General features: G+C 34.2%; 1 long non-coding RNA gene across 1 annotated transcript; it reads right to left on the bottom strand.

The window, feature by feature from the left end:
* Window positions 1–1,698: 1,698 nt before the first annotated feature.
* Window positions 1,699–4,465, bottom strand: LOC128213240 (uncharacterized). Its single transcript, XR_008257704.1, has 4 exons — window positions 4,404–4,465; window positions 2,768–3,088; window positions 2,326–2,504; window positions 1,699–1,959 (listed from the first exon to the last, which is right to left on the bottom strand). It is a non-coding gene; the product is annotated as an uncharacterized LOC128213240 (long non-coding RNA).
* Window positions 4,466–21,459: the final 16,994 nt, after the last annotated feature.

Here is a 21,459-nt window from a genome sequence, read left to right as displayed (position 1 = left end):
CAGCTGACAATTATCAAATAACATAAATGACAGGAAGAGTATATCCATTATCACACTCTTTTGAGCAGCATTTGTCATTATTTACAATTGAACAAGAAGACATTTACATAAAATGAGATTAGCAATGAATCATGAGTGAAATAATAATGTGAAAACAATGAATCTAAATGATACACATGAAAACGCGATAACATTGTAGCAGAAAAACATGCAATGAGTGAAAATGATTATAATATGTCAAAAATCATTTACTTATAGGTTAAGTAGTGCATTTGGTTGGGGGAAATCTTTAATTTTTTAAAGGCTGTAAACTGCAAAAAGGTTTGTTCAAAAATAATTTCATAGCCGTTGAGGAATGTTTGGACTATGTTTCCATAAGGGCATTAGGTTATTGTTATTTTAAATAATTATCAATTTGGAAGACATTTCTAGGCAGCCATAAAGTAGAGCCTGTTTTTTAACAGTGATCCGACTTCAAACATATAAAGAAATGTTAATGAAAAATATAAAGACAATTGAAAGCACAAATGTCAAAAGGCTTATTGCTGAGGAAATTAGACATTGACTGCCTTGTATAAAATGAAGTGTACTAACTATATGATATGAAAATGATAATAAATAAAAACAAATTAATCTAGATTATCTGTTAGTGGCACTGGTATAGCAACAGAAATTGAAGCATGTGAACATCAATACAGAGTGAAAAATCGCATCTTAATAAAATAATAGTTAACTTCAAGTACAATATCTATGCATAGAGCACTGATAACACATAAGTAATAAATGCAATAAATTTGGCAATGTCTGGACATACTGGTGATCTCAAGTTGCAGCAGAATTTATAACACAGGAGTTTATCATTCTTCATTTATCACTGAAGACAGTTTCAGCCTTTCAGACCTTTCTAGTAATGTTTGCAGGGCTTTTTCTATAGTACCCACGGGTCCGACTATCGGACCCATTCCCAAAGCAAAATATAAGAAATTTTCCCCAATCTTCAGAAAAAAATCCCAATCCAAAAAAAAATATTTTTTTTTAGAAATTCTTTTTACCTGTACTGGTATGTGATGTGAAGTTTTTTTGGAAATGGAACTCAGAAATCATTGATTTTCATCACATTCAGAGATGAGTGTGAAATATTATCTGTCATGATTTATTGCAATAGATATTTACACCCCCAAGGATTGATATTTCAGCCATTGTGGGTCTTTTAAAGGGAAAATAAACTAATATTAAATTATTTCCTAATTCACAGGAGACTAGACAGCTTTTTGTTTTCACTGTAAAATTTCTCAATTTCCGCATTTTCACGACGCAATTTTTTTTTTTTTAGAAATTCTTTTTACCTGTACTGGTATGTGATGTGAAGTTTTTTTGGAAATGGAACTCAGAAATCATTGATTTTCATCACATTCAGAGATGAGTGTGAAATATTATCTGTCATGATTTATTGCAATAGATATTTACACCCCAAGGATTGATATTTCAGCCATTGTGGGTCTTTTAAAGGGAAAATAAACTAATATTAAATCATTTCCTAATTCACAGGAGACTAGACAGCTTTTTGTTTTCACTGTAAAATTTCCCAATTTCCGCATTTTCACGACGCAAAATTTTCCAAAATGTCTAGGGTCTTTTTCCCAAAATGGGCAGAAAAGGCCCTGGTTTGAATATGAGGAAATGGTAGTTGAAGTATTATACTGTTCAAGCTGATGGTCCAGGTACACAGATAGTTTCTGTTAATGAAGGAAGTTGGTGTAATTTCAATCTGTTCAGTTAGCTTGTTATCTTGACAAATTGGTGGCATTAAAACTGAATTGTTTAAAATAAAAGTGAAGACTTCCTTCTGCTGCCAGTAGGAAGCAAAATCAGCTGGGTGGAAACAGTCAGCATTGTGTCATCTGAAACTCCACCATCCAATCCTCTCTTGGCCTCTTTCACAAAGGTAGCTCAGATTTTCTGCAAATGTTCACATATGCTAATTATAAATTCAAACCTTGAATACTTTAAAATACCAAATCAACAAACATATTTTAATCAATAAATAAGAAATACAGCTGAAATTAGAGACAAAATAAAGAATGTATTGTGTTTGGAAACAAGTGTTGTTTTTTTCTTTAACTATGGGCATTTGTCATGATGTATCATCTAGACAAACACACATCTTAAGCTGAATGAAACAAAAATGAAAAAAGTTTTCAAACAGCATTGATGCTTGTTGTTTTAAGTATGGTCTGACAAAAGATCATAGGCTTTTGGACCAAATGAAGGACACTCAGCTGAAATTTTCTAGATATCTGATGGTCATTCTAAAATCGTATTCACCTGCATTACCAGAACATTGTTCGTTGTGGTAGTTGTAGTGAATGGTTTGTAGGTGTTGGCAACAACATCAGTAAAGCATAACATCAATATGTCTCCTGGCCAGACATCTTTCTCCACCGCTTTGAGCCTAATGGTCACAACCTCATTGCATTCCTTAACAGTAAGACCTGGGGTTCTTCCTGCATAAGAAGACAAGAAGAAAATGCTTAATAAACTCAGTGATTTACATTAACAGAGAAACACACAAAAAATGTACTAGCACTATACAAAAGCAAAGTTATATACATGTAACTGGTGGCTGTGTCAGTTTGAAAGAGATTAGGGCAAACTTAGAAACTGATATATCAGCAAGTTGATAGTTAGATATTTTTAGTAGTTGAATTTATATTTTGAAGGTAAAATGGATTGAAATAAAATGTATGATATATGAAAAATTCCATACCTGGATTATTTTGCTGGAAACTGACATCCTTGTTATCCTAAAGGAAGATTGTGGCAGCCCCTGCATGTTAACAAACCAGCACCGGATGCATAGCTGTTCATGCACATCCAAACAGCTATTAAATTAAGTGGAATTTCTTGTTCCTTGTCTGCCAAATACTGTCTGTGGATGGTAAAGAGCATTTTTGACCTGCTGAATTTGATAAGAGATGTTATTCCATCATGGAATGCCATCTGACCTCCTGTGAAACACCACATTCCCACAGGCAAGGACTGGGGTATGGCCCGCTTTTTTTTCAAAGGCTTCATTGATGGAATTCATCTGCAAATACATATGTTGCATTTTAAAATGGCGACGTCTATTTTATCAATTGATCAGCTTAATGATTTTTTTTATATGGAAATTGAAGAATCGGGTTCATTTGTAGTGCGTCAATACTGTGCTACAGATGCTGGAAAAAAATTAAAACAACTCCAATCAATAATTCAAAATGATAAAGTAACGGTTGAATTAACGGTGTTGCTATACAGTGATAAATGTTGAGACCAGGGCCAGTATTCAGTATTGATCTTAGCCTTATCCTTATAATTAAAATATGCTATATAAAATTCCGAATTTGAGCAAGCCCGGAAGTCATTTTACCAGTGCAGGGCTTGTGGGCTGGTGCTATTTTCGACCACTGGCTTCACTTATAATAATCTTCAATCAAAGTTGCTTAATAAATACAGCCCCAGGGCTTTACCTATTCATTGATAAACATAAACATCTAACTCTGTTTTGCACAAAAGAAGAAAATATTACTCTATTTATTAGTCATGTTTAAAGGAGGAACTTTCAATGTCAGGGGTGTTAAATATTCATACAGACTTCTTAATATGATATTGTGTAAACACCTAGTTATTAGATTAGTCAGGCATGTGCATTGTTGCCTTTGTGAGCACTTTTTCAGTCAAAGAAGCATAGTTGGTAACTTACTGTCAATCATATTAAAACATTTAACTAAGATTTAGTCAACTTTCAGTACAAGGTATGTGATCAGAGTATTATGATTCTAGAGTGCCGTAAGATCTTAAACAAGTTGAATCCAAGTTTGTGTATATACAGTATGGTATTAATCTGAGCCATAATCAGTTGTAACTGAATCTGAAACTGGCGTAGATTGAAATTGGTATGAAATAAGTGTGCAATAGAATCCCTTTCATTTTGATCATAATTGAAATCTCCCAATAAAGCGATCTTGACCTGTAATAGATTTTTTGAGTTCTTGGAAAAGAAATGAATTATTTGAAGTTGTTGCTTCCTTTGGTAAACAATAAACAAAACAAATGAATAAATTGTTTCTGAGCTGTGTAATGGCACACTCGATACCTGCAACACCATGAATTTTTAGCATTTGCAATAAAAACAGTAAACGCACAAATCAAACCTAAATTAACTGTAATAGTTACGCAGTCTATTGAGTAACTCTACCTATGCTTTAACCTACTTTCTACGTCTATTTTTAGACTTGGATGTTGATAAACAAACAACGACTATATCGCACAGTTTTGTTTAAATGCAGTTGAATACAGACCGACAGGCTATACAAAGCTGATGCACAATAATTTCACGTTTAGATGGCAAATATAATACCTACTATACACATAGACGCTGAAGTCAGTCGCTTGCATAGTCCTTGTTTTGTTCTGTAAATCTTCGTGGCAGCGTGTGAAGGACTCCTGTCAATAGGAAGAATTTTAACTGAACGAAAATAATAACAGCAACAAAATTTGAATTTCCTACAAATTAAGATATTTATAGCTTAATAAATGACCGAAATAATTTTTCTACTGTATGTGCTTCTACATATCATTTTCAAAATATCAGAACAAGATACCAAAATCAGCGAAATTCAAGATAAAGAACAAACTTTATTCGTTCGAAAATTCTATTGTAAGTAGTCACTCACCGAAACTTACCGGCCGATGATTGGAAGATGCTTGGAACGATGTGTATTCATACATCATTTGAAACATATCAATCAAATTTCATTGAATCCCATTGTTAGGTACTTGTTTGCGAATTATGTATGAAGGTCAATTATCTTGACGCGCTAGCCGTGTCTATATCCCACTTGTTGTTTTCCTAGCCAAGAATAACAGATCCATCCCAGCGCTAAGTATTGTCGAATGGCAAGAGAACGGAGAGATACTAAAAGGCCGACATAAGGGCTGAACAATTGATATAGAGGAAAAGGCTGACAAAAAAAATGAATGAAAATATTTTGATATATTTTTTAAAGTTTTATGGTTTGCCGAGTTTTGAAATTTATTTAATGTACGTGGTGTGGCCTAGATGTAGATTGATACTTCTATATCTACAAATGATAAAAAAGTCATCTTAAACTAAACGCTCTTATAAATTATACAAATATTTATAATAAATCAGTTATAATACATTCAATAGTATAAGGAAATCAAAATAACCCATTAAAATTAATTCAACAGAAATAATTTAATTTCCATTTTTCTGGTCAGCGTTTTTCCTCTTCATTTATATGGTCAGCTCTCGGGTCAGCCTTTTAGCACAAGACAACGCGCACCTGCTAAGGTAGTTCCAAAATGGCGATGTTTAGTTGAAAGAAGCCGATCTGAATAAGTTTTTCATGAAACACTAGATTCATAAGAGGTAGGTATAACCTACCAACAATTTATGTGTAACCATTGTGTTTTTATTTAACATTGCACTGTTAAATAATATATTTTACAATATGAATCAGCCGCCTTTGGGCGCTTCTTGACTCGCGTACTTATGAATAGCGGACAAAAGGTCTATTTTATTTGGCTGTGCACTTCCGTTTAAAACTGGTTCCTGGACGCTTCTGTTTGAGGTATGAAGCCGGGGACCAAATGATGCATGCCTGTCGAAAAGTAGCATGATACCTATGAACGGCACTGCTTCGCAGTACCGTCCAAAAATCATCATTATACCTTACTCTTTTAAACTATATATATATATATATATATATATATATATATATATATATATATATATATATATATATATATATATATGTGTGTGTGTGTGTGTATATACACATGAAATTAGATTTACAGTTTACAAATTATTCTTAAACAAATAAATATTCATTTCTATTTAATGTTCTTATTTCAATTTAGACTCAATTATGTCAAACTAAACAACTATAATTTGCTTATTTGTAATGGTGTTTGTTTCCATGTCAGGACATGCTATTTTATACTCGCCAAATTAAAAAGACAATCATTTTTTTAACAAAAGCTTATGTCAGGTGTTCTGACAATAATTATGACGTCATTATAAATAGCGTTTTTTTCTTATCCGACAAAAAGACACAATTCAAAATTGAAGGCTTTTATGATAAAAGAAGGTTCAAAGAAGTTGTCCTTTGCAAAATTTGAGGAGTAAAGTTAAGTTCAAATAACCAAGTGAAACAAAATGGCTATGAAACAAACTGCAGTCACAAACCATCAATATAATATTTCCTCTATGAAAGTCTGTAGTCATGAGCCAACGATCAATATAATATCCCCGCTTGTATAAATGATTTACATGTGTAAAATAATTTATATGTATACGTGCGTATCATGTCACCTGTAATATTAATGGCCACTAATACAACTTTATATAAAAGTATGCATTGATAAGTAGAATAGCAGTGGTCCATTTTCAGACAATTGACAAAGCACTGCCAAAAGTTTTGAATTTTCTGTTTCCCATTACTTTTTTTATCGAGTATCTTCAACTCTTAGCTTTAAATATATAGAGGTACATGATGTAATGTATTTCCAATGTTGTAACGTTTGCATAGCTGAGAATGATTCAGTGATAGGCACGTTTACAAGAAACGCATATAGGACGCATTTACGTTTATATGACGCATTCGGGAACAAACAAAAAAGCTTTGGATGTGCAAAGTAATCGTTTTATAACAAATGCATGATAAATAGATTCTTCTACGGGGAGAAACCAGAATGTATTATATTATCATTTTTAAAATTCTACCTCAAATTAATCCAGCAAAACACATGGTGAGTTCAGAATTTCTCGCGAAAGCAAACACGTTTAAAGCGGTTCTTAAAACAAAACTGGCAAATCTCTTTAGATGTTATGAATATTTAAAACTAAATGTAAAGTGTTTGTTGGAGCAGACAACAATTGTCATTTGTTCAGTTAAACTATTCTACAATTTCAGAGATGACTGCGACAGATTGCGAGTCTAAATCCAGCTGGGTTAAAGCGATAGCCAAGGGACACAATGAGGTTTTGACGCCATCATATTTAGACCATTCAACTTAGCTTTTATAAGCAATACACCAGTAGGTATTGTTTGCATTGTGTCTGAAATAAGTCCTGTTAAACTAGGACAATGATAAACGCATTTTGTTTGACCAGTAATCTTCATTAAGGGGTTTATCTGCTAGGAGTTCTTGGATCACAGCCATCTATAGACACGACCAGAGTTACATGCGGCAAACCAACATATGATGAATCTGTGTACATGTATTATTAGTTACACTGTTAGTAGCTGGGGGGTATGCGATATACACTACTGGGAGTGTATATCACATACCCCCCCCCTAGTTACTAACATAGTAACGAATATATCTCACCGAGTACTTTTAATAACAAGATTATATTAAGATATAGTGTTTTTGTTATGAAAATGATCAGTGCCGCTTAAATATTGTCTCAAAATTATATTTTAAGAAATACAAAAAGTTTATGTAATCAAGTTTATTTGGAAAAAATACAATTACAATGTAAATATAGTCATACAATTGTTTAACAGCATATATATTTTCTCAGTAAGGTTTCATTAAATTATAGCTGTACAAGAAAGATGTATCACAGTCAATAAATGTAATAATAAGAAAAACAACAACAGTTTAAAACTTAACTGTTTTTAACACTAAATTTTTAACAATTTCTTTAAGGTAACTCCACGGCATATTTGCAGATTTCTTGTTGCATCGAAGCGTCTCTTCTGAATTTAATTTTAACCTTTTTTCGACAGCAAGTCACAAGTTGTGCTTGTAAACCGTTGTTTTAGTCCCCAATGACTCATGAAAACAGTCGGTTACACACAACTGATTGCTTAATATGGATATTCAATAACGTGCATGAGTTAGCTCCCCTACAGTGAAAATATAAGCCGAGAGAAGTTACAAATTATTCGGCCGCCATTTTGTTACGTTTTTCTGCGGAGTATGAAAGTTACAGGGGCGGTATAAAACATACTGGAAATTACAGGGGGTATATGGATTATACACGTCGGGCGTGATTCATGTAGGAGGTGAGATATTGAAACATACCTCTCAATTCTACCCCTTTGGAAATGTCATTTGCCCTTACTTCTCTCCTCCATCGTTTTCTTATTTTTCTATGTGTCTCCCTCGAATACGTAAGTGCTCCATTTTGAAGACCTACAGAACGTAGAGCCGATGAGCAGTGAGGCCACAGGAATGCACTGCAATTCACTGTTAACACATGCTTTGGCTTAATTTGCATTTATTATAATCCCTGCCTTTTGTCACCAAGAAATTCATGCAATAATCACGGTAAAGTTGTCCCTCATATGATCATATAAGTCTATAGAACTAAGCTGGGCATTTATTATTCACTTTTCCTTGGGTTTCTTTTCCCCCATGCACGTGTGTTAATTGCCTTTCCATGTGAATGGTTTCTGAATTTATCTAACACTACAAGACTCGGTCGCATTACACATCTTTTGAACGTTACCATGCATGACGTAGGCACCAGTGGCCCTAAGCTGACTGCACCCTCATGAAACTGCCCACAAAAGGTATCCATCGGTTGCGGCAAAGCAACCTACAAAAATACACGCCGAGTTTTGCATTCTTCAAGAAAAATGCTACAGACGATTGGACAGATCTTTACTGACACTGGCCCACAAATAAGTGAGAACACCAATGTTGTTTTTAATCTTAAACCCCATCTGTCAAACACGCTATGAAAAGAAACGTATGCTTTAAAGTGTATGTCCGATCCTGTCAAAATCGTCACTTTTATCAAAATAAATATTGTTTGAACAAAAAATGTTTCATTGCTGTTGTGTTTTTGTTTTTTTCAATTTTAACTGAAGGAATACACTTTTTTAAGCCTCTCCATTCCTTTATTTTCTACGAGGTATTCGTAATATCAGCTACAATCAAGTCAGAAATAGCAGAGCGAGTCACACCGGAGCAATTCACGTCACACAATGCAATGGTATGAACGATTTAGAATATTCCAACTTCAGTCATGTCTGTATGAAAGTCCAAATACGATTCAAACCCCAGATTTCTTCTGATATATTAGTTCACAGCTGGAGTGCACATGGCATCTAGTTTTCCTTGTCTCTTGACTACGTCGAAAATTAAAAAGTTGCAAATTGGTGTTGGGTATTAATTGCTTTTAATTAATTGATGAGCAATTTATTCGCACTCCGTGCTGGAAATAACATAAGAACGAACATAATTAGCACGATTTTTTCTCATTGTTAAAGATTTATAGCGCTTGCACCTTGTTTATTTATTCTAGTTCAAGATCTTTGAAATATTATCAACAGTCTAGAATCACATCAGCTTCAGTTCAATTATTGTGTTCTAAGTCTGTTTATCCTTATAAATAAAAATAGTTCGGTGCTAAAAAAGCTCCAAATAAACCACAATTTATAAATGTTTATTAGCAATGTGAAATTCAATTTTCTCAAAATAAAATCAACATTATGGCCTTGGTTATTTTATTTGCGTATAAATCAGTCGAGAAAACAAACTCTGTTACCCTTCCATTAAATTTAGAACCTGCTTATATGTTGTCTTGAAACGTAGCTACTTTTATTATTTCACAAACAAAAAAATACTAAAAGGGACAGTGTTTAGTACCATCTACCATTCTTACTTGGACTAATATAATTTTAACTGTCGCAGGAAAAACATTATACACGAACAATAGTGTTTCATTTCAAGGAGGTATAACAGTCCAAACCAGTTTTAACCAACCCCGATTAAGTTGCATTCCAGACATTTTTTTAATTGTTATTCATCATTTGAATTTGAAAGCATGTCGGTTCCACTCAGACGTTTACGACCAGTATCTGTTGCACATTGTTCCCTTCTGTTTTAACTTTCATCTAAATTGGCACTTTTTATCTTAACTGGGAACATGGGTGGCGCATAACATTAGAGCAAGCGACCTTGATGTGTCTTTTAGAACAACATCATTACACGTTACAGCATTCCTTTTGCTGTAGTGATTGAGTCATAAATGCTTAAGACTTCCTTAACTCTGTAAGTCTTTGCCCCCTTTAAATTAAATGCCATTCAAGTACTGCTTTTCTCAATAGTTTCTATACAAAACTAATTTTAAGAAGACATCTTAATCTTTCGAAGCTTTTATGCTCAACCCGTTTTTTTCTCGTAATAGCCAAGGAGTGTTGATCGATCAATTACTGAAAACCATTGGTTAAATACATAGAGGATATATGTTTATTTCAGTGGAAGACCGTATTTTATTTTACGAGTGTCTGGAAAAAACATATTTTCACGAATGGCGAAGCCACGAGGGAAAATATAGTTTTACTATGATCTAGAGTGATAATTTCATGCTTATTTACGGAGTTTTATAAGTATTTTAATTTATTTTCTTAATTACCACCTTTTTTTAAAAAAATGTGTTTTTCACGCGGTTACCCGTGGGACGCCTCTCACGCAAATTCTATATATATAATAGCTGATGACGTAGCTGTCAATTTTCTATTTCCGGTTTGTTGAGAAACAGTTCTCTGATACTATTTTATAGTTAATTATTCGCTCGTTTTTGTGCAAATATGTTATGCACAGTAATCAATTAAGTTTTATTAGAGCATCTATGTTCAAAATAATAACGAAAACACTTTTATTTAAAACGGGGCATGAATACATAACCAAATTACTACGCCTCCATTTATTGAATGAGAATTTTAGAGGTGAAATGTGTTAGCAAAACAATTGCGGATAATCATTAGATATAAAACATTTTTCTTATTTTAGAGTGTGTTTCATGATACATGGATATTGTGTCATCTTACTGTCAGAGACCAGTCTGTTTTGCTTGAAGACAAGTCGATTTCCAGGTAATGATGAGGACCAGGCTAGTTTGTTGACAAATTTTGAGGCGTTGGTGAGGTAAAAAAAATATCAGGAAATCTGTAAATTGTTGTGTAATTTTCCGGAAAGTTCGTATTACGTATTAAAACGACATACAGTTCAAAATACATTTGACCGATTATATAAAATTCTATTTCAATTCAACAGTTGTTTTCGTCTGTAATTTGTTTGGTATGAACGCAAATGTTTGAAGGCATATAGTTATATGGTAAAATTAACAGCACCTAGCCATTTGTTTTCGAAATAGTTTTCAGTAAGGTTAAGGTAGTTCGCGTAGAGTTTTGTTTCCGCAAGTAGTATGCATCACCAGCATAATGTTCAATGAATGATAAACATAGCAACTGTTGTATTCATTCCAAAATCGTAAACTTTTTATATTACTTCAAGCGCAAAACATACTCGATAGCGCGCCACCACTAGGGCTACAGCGCCACCAGTTTTATAGATATGTGCATTTTTCCTTTTTAAGAAGTGCTTATCAGTTTTGTTGTGTTCCGGCATAGGTACTATACATACCAGTTATGTTTGCATGCGTGAGAATGTTCTTACGGGGTGTGTAAGCACCGAAATGTACTTGCTATGCAATCAGATCTCAAAATATGCATAAGTCCGATCCGGGAGAAAAGCTCCTGGCACCACAGTTTGCACAATATTGAAACGAAATTGTAACCAGCCTACAGTAGAAGTGTTCTTACATGGTACCACATTCTCCGATTTTCGAAATATGTCCGTTAAATGAAATTATCAAATAAAATATAAATCGTACTCACGTTTGTTCATGTAAACATAGGGCACAGCTCCACCACGGAAGTGTCGACAGCTCTTTTTCTTTGCACCACTGTAAAGTGCTGTAGCTGGCGTTTAGAGGCCGTGTATTAGAATGACTGTATATATTATCCAAAAGTGCGTGTAGTTTGTGCCTTGATGAAACCTTAGCTATTATGTTCACAGACTTTTTTGTTTATATTTGAATGCTGTACATATACTGAATGTCTGTTATCTTTTTCAAAGGCATTGACTTTCACCATATCAAAACGGCCGCGTTTTTATCCTGATTTTTACCCCAAAGCTGATTCTTTACAATGACTGTGTAGAATTTTTACGGGATATTGGCTAGTTTTATTTTGTACGCAGGCTTCCAAAAATATTGGCGTAGGCACAGAATTGATTGATCAACTCTTTTCTGAATCTGATGGGGCTCATGGCTACATTTATCTTAATAATTCATATATATATATTTATATTGAATGGGACAGGCACACAATGGCCGTTATAAGGCGCTAGCTCTAGCGAATAACATCTTTATTATTTGAGTGCTACATTATGTTAATCTACTGAATAAATGCGTTGATTATAATGTGATCATTTGTTCAAGCTGTTCATTCTGAATAAATAAATCTGATATTAAAACTATTTACGATTGCTTCTTTATTCGGTTTTAGAACAGAACGAATTATGCCTTAGTCCATGTTGGATAATTTATTCCCAACAAGTCAATAGGATGGATAAAACAAACTAAAACGACTGCGTAGGTCGGGACAATGGTTAGTTTTCAGTACATGGACTTTCCAATACTGTAACACAGGGTTCATTGCCTTTACCAAAAAGTTTTTTTCTGTACGTGGGCTTCAGACCAATATCGGGGGAGGCAAAGTCTTGATTGATCGAGTCGATTCTGAATCTGATAGGGTTCGCGACTGCATTTATCATAATAAGTGATAAATATTTTGTACTGGTGGGAGGCACACAATGATCGCTTTTATGCGGACACTATGACATTTACTTCTTAGAAAGGAAAACTTTATCATTGTTGTGCTTAGTTCAAATTAATTGAATTGGTGAATGAATGCGTTCATACCGTGTGAATGAGATCATAAGTTCTAGACGTACATAAGTTGGGTTTGTGTTGTATCACTATGTTGTCTAGATGCCATAAATCTGGATCTATGTAGGTTGAACAGATGTGCCATTTAGACTTATTACGAAATTTTGGTACATTTTGAATAAACAGAAATAATACTTAAACCATTTACGTTGGCTTTTCTACATAGTATATTTTATTAAAAACAACATGCTATACTTGAATCCATGTCGGGTAATTCATTCCCCATAAGTCATTACGATGCTAAAAACGTATTCAATATTAAAATTTGTCTCACCTCAGAATTTGTGATGGACGATGAAGGACGAACAACGGGCCGTCTCAACAGCTCGAGCTCAGTTGAGCTATAATATGATAGCGTGCTTAAGTCTACCATTTTATGTTTTTGTAGTACATGATTAAATTGCTCATGAACTAAAATGTTGAGAAATTCTTTTACAATTGCCGTTATCATATTATTTAGATGCTTCTTCTTTAGACGTTTTCCTAGCAAAGCCCACTCTATCACAAAAAGTGTAAACGAGTAATGCATGGGAAACGAATAATAGCCCATGTTATTTTGGCATAATTTATAAACCCCGTTTAATGACAGAGGATAAACGCCTTTGAACATTATCCAACCGATCCCTATCAAGATAAACAGAAAAGATGTAAGGGACGGACGGTTGAAAGAACCGAATGACGGACGGACGGACAACGCCAAATAAAAACTCCAGAAACCTTCATTTTGCTGGGGGATAACAATAGTGATACCCTTCCGACGCAGTGCTGGCATGAATCTGAGTTTCAGCACATTTAAATAGTCAACTTCAAATCATAGCATAAGAACCTTAGAACACTCGAATGACTAACAATGTTAATAATGGAATTTTCCGTGTTTCTTTAATAGCATTGCTAATTTCAGCACGTTCTTTGCATTTTTATAGACTTTGGCCTCTCAGAATTGGACTGCCGCCCATTTTCAACTGATCCTGTTTATTTAAATCGAAAAAACAATTCGTCGTACTTGCATTTTCTTTTGTTCAGATTTCCGTTTCGCCTTTTCATATATCAATGTGGTTGGAGAAAAGGTACAATAAGACAATTTAACAACTGCAGAAGAAAAGGCTTTTAAAGACGCCATAATTAACAACAAATGCTATTTTATGAAGTCCTTTTCTGTTATACGACAGCAACTATGTCCCTGTCCTATGTACTAGTCTCAAATCCAATGACGTCAAAACAGAGCGTCTGAATACACTGTGCAGAATAAAGTATTTCTTAACGTCAAAGTGAGGCTTGCATCAGTGGTGAACAAACATGACGGTTGTTTAGCTGTCACAATCCGACGTTCACATGCATTTGACTCAATGTGAGGTCTCAAATGGTATGTTTTACCATTTTGAAGCAACATATTGAGAAAAGCAACACTATTCCACATGTATCACCTATTAAGATACGGACATAAAAATGACGGTGAAGATGAAAGGTAGTTGGTAGTTGGGGATTCGAATATTCAACTACCTACCACTTGCCCGTTTGGGATTCGAATATTCAACTACCTGCTAGTTGCCAGTTGGGGATTCGAATTTTTATCTACCTGCTAGTTGCCAGTTGGGGATTCGAAAATTATAGTATAGGCTAAACATACAGATAGGTGAACGTGCAAACTTGTATAGTTATATTTGTGAAGACCAAAACCAAACTTTAATAATTATTGTAAAAAAATACTCATGTCACGGTTTACCTCCCTATACACGTGTTGAGAAGGTGTGTAAGCGGTCCGGTAGCTCAGTCCCTCGTTGGGCGCCAATGTCACAGGTTGAGAAAAGTGTGCAGCCAGACCGGGGCTCGAACCCGGGACCGCTCGCTATCAGGGCGAGTGCTCTACCGACTGAGCTACCAGATCGCTTACACACCTTCTCAACATCTGTAAAGGTAAGTATACTGTCACACTCATTTTTTTATCTTTTAGGTTTCATGGCGTATAATGTTCAGTCGGTTTCTGTATTGTAAATTGGTATATTTTGAAATTAAAACGAAGTGGTAATTACGAAATAAAAGAGTTAAAGGAATAAACCCCTAAGGCAAGCGTAGGAATTTTGCACACGTTTCTGTCACTGACCGATCCTTTGTGTCTATTTATTTTTAATTAGCATAGTTTGCAATGAGACAAAGTCTGTCACAAAAAGGATCAAGGAAATTGATATCAAGACGTAATCCAATTATCTTGTTTCACATATTCCTTATAAAAGATGACATTCATTTCATAATAGTCTACGTAAGGATGAACTTATGTGGGATGTGTCACGCAGTATTGAGATTGTGGCCTATTACAGAGAAATGTCACAGATAAGTACCTTTACCAATACCATTGGCTCTATTTCGGTCAAAATGGTGATAATCAGGGCTCAGCCTTATGGTCTTGGAAAATCATATTTGTCAAGATGTGCCCACAAACCGTGCGTATTTTATAATGGCATACACCAGAGTTGTTTTTAGCAGTAGGAATGAAAAAATCAAAGTCGAAATCGTAAATAACATATACATGTATTATGTGAAAGATGTAAAGTATTACCATCAACTTGTGCTTTATGAACAAATACATAAAGAATATTCGGAATACGCAAACTCGAAGTGGTTCTTGGATCATTCCAAACTAAGCTTGACAGGACCATTTTATGATAGTTGACTATTTTATGTAAAGAAAACATAATATGTGAAGCCATTGAAAAACGAATGAAGGAACTAAATTAATTCAACTTATTATCGCTTATAACAGAGAGGATATTTAAATTATAATACAGGTAAATAAACATATTCAGCAAGACGTCTGCATGATAACCCTGCTTTTTTTTAATTGCTTCATTGAAATGGTATGATCCCTCATTAGTAATAATATAAACAGACTAATAAATAAATAACTCCCTGAATACCATTCTATAATCTCCTATAAAAATCAACAAAATCAATTTATTTCATGCTTTTCGATGAAATATGGAGTATTATCAGTGAAATAACAACAGTGAATTGATATTTTCACTGCAAAATAAGGAGTGAACATATCATATTTTAGAACTACTTTTAGGATCAATTGTAGTGACTTCCTCTTGATCAAAACAAAACACTGCACTTCGAACTAGAAAATGTTGCCAAAAAATAATTTGAAATTTATAAAAGATTAAACAAGTTAAAAAGATATATTTGGAAATTAAGCTAGTTTCCGTTTATTTAAAAACAATACGGTTATCCCGTATTTGTTTTCTTGAACGTTGAAGCTGAATGTCGGAACAGTTGCTTTCATACCAAACAGATTACAGACGGAAACAACAGAAATAAATAAACTGACATAAATTTAAGAATGTTATATAATCGTTCAAATATTATGAACTGTTTGTCGTTGTTATACGTAATTCGAGCTTCCCGGAAAATTCACACAACAGTTAACAGAATAACTGATGATTTTTTTTACCCCACCCACGCCTCAAACTTTGTCAACAACCTTGAAATCGACCTGTCTTCAAGCGAAACAGACTGGTCTCTGACTGTAAGATGACTGAATACCCATGTATAATGAAACACACTCTAAAACTACGAAAACTGTTTAATATCCAATGAGTATCCGCAATTGTTTTGCTAACACGTTAGACCTTTCAAAAATGTTCATTCAATAAAAGGCGGCGTTGTAATTTGGTTATGTATTCATGCTCTGTTTTTGTTTTTGTTATTTATTTTTTTAGAACGATGCTCTTTTTATGCACTTATTACACTTCATTGATTGATGATCATAAAATGTTTGCACTAAAAAACGACCGAATAATAAACAAAAAAAAGAATATCAAGAGAACCTTTTTCTCAACAAAACGGAAATAGAAAATTGACAGCTACGTCATCAGCTATAATTTCGCGTGAGGGGCGTCCCACGGGTAGCGGCGTAAATAACACTCTTTTCTAAAAGGGGGTAATTAAGTAAAAAAAAAAGTATTAATAAAACTCCTAAAATAAGCATAAACAAACATAACATTTGTTTATTTCAGTGTGAAATCGTATTTAATTTCACTCTGCCACTCGTGAAAATATGTTGTTTTTTCTATGACACTCGTTAAATAAAAAACAATCTTACACTGAAATAAACAAATATCCTCTATACTATTTCAATACTATCATTTTGGAAGTCTCAGAGAAGCACAGGAAACCGATAAACATAAAGGCATGAACTTGCAACATATGCAGCGTATGTCTAAATTACAACATGCTTGACAGAAAATGGAACTTACAGACGTGGTCGACTGGCCGAGGAAAAACTGAGATAAACCCTTTTTGAGGGAAAAACTTAGAAACCTCCACCCGTTTGTCATCCCGATTTAGAGGATCTTATACCACTGGATGTCGGACCTCATCACCCGTAAGCTCCTTAACAATGACGTATAGAAAACATATAAATTGATATGATTCATATATACTTACGATATCGAGTTGTACAAGTTTATATTACATCGCTATGTTCTTTGTAAACAAGTGAAAATAAATTTGATATTTCATATGATGATCTTACATACTATAGCCAACTTTCACCATAAACATTAATTGAATCGTTGTACACGTATCGTTCCCCCAAAGATAAATGCCTTTACATTCTTATGCGCACGAATCATTCGTGCTTATAAACACCACCTGGTGGTTATAACATTATAAACAAGAGAAAATAATTTTCTTCTAATTCGTTCTACTCAAACATAGCAAACTATATTTCTTTTCTTTGTAGCATTAGTATTTCCGTTGAAAAGATTATACAACAGCTCTTCGCGGATAACGAACATTTAAAAGGTCAGACATGTGTCGATCAGGCAAATAAAGTAAGACAGGCATTTTGTAAGCCTAGTTAATAAATAAATCCCCTGAAGTAGATTAAAGCCGCATTACTTCCCTATATGCATTGCATATTTCGACGTCTCTAGACAGCACACAAAATTACAAATTAGGAAATACGTCTTTTTTGAAAGATAGTATTTAGAAAAAAATATGTATCCTTGCAGACTCTCCATTCCTGACTGACAAAATGAAATGCTTGATAAAATGTTCGATAAATTACGGAGCATGTCGTACCACACCGATGTTCTACACTTAATAAACATTCTAACGCAACACTTGGTATTTGGCTAGTGTTGTATCATACGCGCCTGTTCTATGCATCTAAACACGTGTTATATTAAACAACATATTCTGTTCAAAAAATCACATGAACCGTTTAAAAAAAATCAGTAAGCAAAAGCATACTAAAACCCGTATATTCGTTTTGAATGAATACAAGCAACCGGTCTTTTTTCGCAAAGTACGTCACATTCAGGGTGTGACCTTAAAATGACATCGAATGCCGCAAAGGATAATTGATTTTAACAAATTCACTCAAGGCAGAACAGTAAACAGGAACATTTGACATTTAAGTAGTAGTGGCACATACGGAACAGAAATGTATTTAAAAGACATAAAATCCTTTCCTTATATTGTTAGTGATGCCGAAAAAATGCAATCATCAATAAACCCACAGACTTTGGAACTTCATGAAATTATAACATAGAGCAAATCTGCTTGATTTCTGAAAAAAGGGGCATGGAGATTTTAACGAAATTTGCTTATACTGATATAGTCATTTGATTTAAGTAACATGACTTTGTACCAACCAATTTGTTAAGCATTTAGATGGGAAATGTATAATGATCATATTAATTGAAATAACCTGTATTAGTATTTTATTCTTAATTTGTCATTTTACTCCGTTAAACTAAAATATTCCATCAGAAAGACCTTGGCCAGTTTTCATCGGCATTTCGTTTAAGATAGTGTAACAGGGGAAATGGTGAAAGATGGGATTTTATCGGAAGTAATTGTTTCAAAAACTTATATGAGATTATTCTGTTGCAGAATTTTTCGATCTTGCATTCGAAAAAGCAGCTGTAAGCATGGACATTGCTGCTATCTGAGGTGTGCCTTTGAAGACCTAAAAAAACACTCAAGTGGCAGTTTGGCTACTTCGGGCCGGGTTAACACTTTTGTGATCCATTACAAACTCCAATCAAATTGGACTACATGGACAAACACAGCCTGTCGAACCATAAAGCCAGTCTGGTACCGACTTTTCACTGCTTTGGTGTGTAACAAGAATTATACACTTACAATCGTAAATAAAATGAACTGTATGGCATTCCATTAAACATCTAACATTAACACAGCCATTCATCAATCAACCCTGTTAAAGAAATATTAAAACCAACTTGAATCATAATTTAAATCATATAAACATACTCCAAAGTCACAAGTTTCACGTTAAGAATTGTTGCATTGAATACGTAAAACATGTGTATAGCTATACTGAAATATAAAAGAATGCTTCATGGTTTATAAATACTCCACTGAGGTTCGGTCACTTTTTTCTGTCTGGAGCGGAGAGAAATAAAACTGGTCTTCTTTAGATGCAGGTTTGGACAGAAATGAAAAGTCTAAAGTCGTAAAAATCGAAAAATTAGCTCTGTGTACTTCTAAAGAATAAGAGTACATGTGTATGATGCTGGGTTATAATAATGGTGTTTATGGGGACTGTTGTGGTCAAACTGTCATACCTAGTGCTGCTAATCGTATATTTATCACGTGAATAGGTATGACTTATATTAAACTGTTAGGTATTAAACAGAGTTTGTTTTATCCGTAATTTAATTTTTAGTTAATTTCGCGTGGTTTTGTTACAAATGATCTGATTGTGACTATTTCCGATTTTTTTCTGTCTGAAATGGTGAGAAATAAAATGATATAATTTAATACTAATTAAGGTTTTGACAGAAATGTAAATTTAAACCAGTCTGAAGTCTAGAAAATTGCAAATCTAGTTATGTGTACTTCTCAACATTAACAATGCATTGACATGATGCTGGGGTTTGATAATGGTGCCATAACAGCCTAAAGGACGTTGTGTTGTTGATCCCAATGTTATACCTAGTTTTGTAGGTTGTATCCGCTGAAAGTGTTTAGGTATGACTAATATAAAATGAGGTATTGAATAGGGCGTATTTTAAAAACCATTAAAAAACAAGACACTACATTAAAACAAACAATGGAATCTACAGGATCAAGCCTTGTCTACATATTCTAACACTTATAAGTGTAATTCTTTTCCGGTAGTATACTATGGAACCCCTTTAAGAACGGTCGATATAGATATGGACAGATGACTATGATTACTTGAAATTTTAAGATATATTCAGTCGGACCAAGGACTGCTTTGACTATAAACACGTTTTGTGTTCCTAACGATTTACAACTTCGAATTCTAAAATGAATAAATTCACGCAAAGGAAGATAATTTTGTTGTTTGAAAAAAATGGCTTAAAATACTTCGATTTTATTTTTAGTTATTTAAAGACAACATGAATTATTGCTATATACGATTAAATCGGCAACGGCAAGATTATGCAGTGTCAACACTAAGTAAAGAACAACACGGGGGGTGAGTTCTTCCAAAATAGCATCTAACAATGAGGATGGTGCCACCGGTTCTCATAGCGGGGATGTCTCCGGATGGGGAAATTTAGTGTCTCCTGAGCAAATACATTAAAAGACAGCCGTCAATTTTCAACAGAGTTCCGATTGAGGACAGGTATTTGTTATATCTGTATGTGTTCTTCATGCAGTGATACTGTTACAGTTGACAACAGTGTGTGTTTTGAAAAGTTAAGAAACATATTGGGAAAATTCTACCATTACCCATACCCACGGATCTGTTGGGTCAAAATGGCGATAACCAATCATATAGTTTTATGGGCCTGCACATAATCCTCCAATATCAGATTAACGTAAAACGCCCAGATCTCGAGTATAAATGAATAATAATTTTCCCGATCGAGACACCGTAAATGGACCAATAACAGGACGGTGTTGCACTGTTATGTTGGTCGTTTAACGCTCATATATATGATAAGGCTTATACCTGCATTTGGGACAACACGTGTCGTGTTCAAAGTTTTTGCAGCAGTAAATCCAATCACAAAGTCACATTTGCTCTACGGCTAGGCTACAGCGGCCGTAGTCCCATGCAATCGAAAGATACCTGCGGTGCCCGCAGTGGATCTACGGTGGCCGCATGGGTAACCGTACGGCGTATCCCTATAATTTACAGACCGTAGGGGTCGCCGTAGACGTATAGCACGAAATTATAGATTATTTTCATTTCATTCGCTTTGCTGCTACATTGCGTCTGCTTATGTTTTTGTCAAAAGGTCGGTCAGGAGACCCTTATTCTTCCTAAACTCGTGTATACTTAACAATGACTTATTGGTGCAGTATTTTCTCATAAATATAAAAAAATGAAATCACTGAAAGCGTTGAAAGGATGTAGGCGCGACAAGCGTGATTATACTGTGTTTCTCTTTTGGTCCCAAACCCTTACCGATAAGTGCCTGTCATTACCTAATAGGCCCAAAGGTCATGTAAATTGATGCATTTTAATACAATTAGCTAGTTTTATAACAATAACCGATTAACCTATATGTAATAGTAGTTTTAAACATTGATTTTATCTCGTTATTTTATTGCCAGAGTAAAGTTAATTAAATGAAACCCGATATTGGCTTAGCACGTTTTGACCAGTTGTAGTAGGTAAAGAGAGGCAGTGT

This window comes from Mya arenaria, chromosome 13, assembly GCF_026914265.1.
Source record: "Mya arenaria isolate MELC-2E11 chromosome 13, ASM2691426v1".
Lineage (NCBI taxonomy): Eukaryota > Metazoa > Mollusca > Bivalvia > Myida > Myidae > Mya > Mya arenaria.
This window is presented reverse-complemented; position numbering and strand designations above follow the sequence as displayed.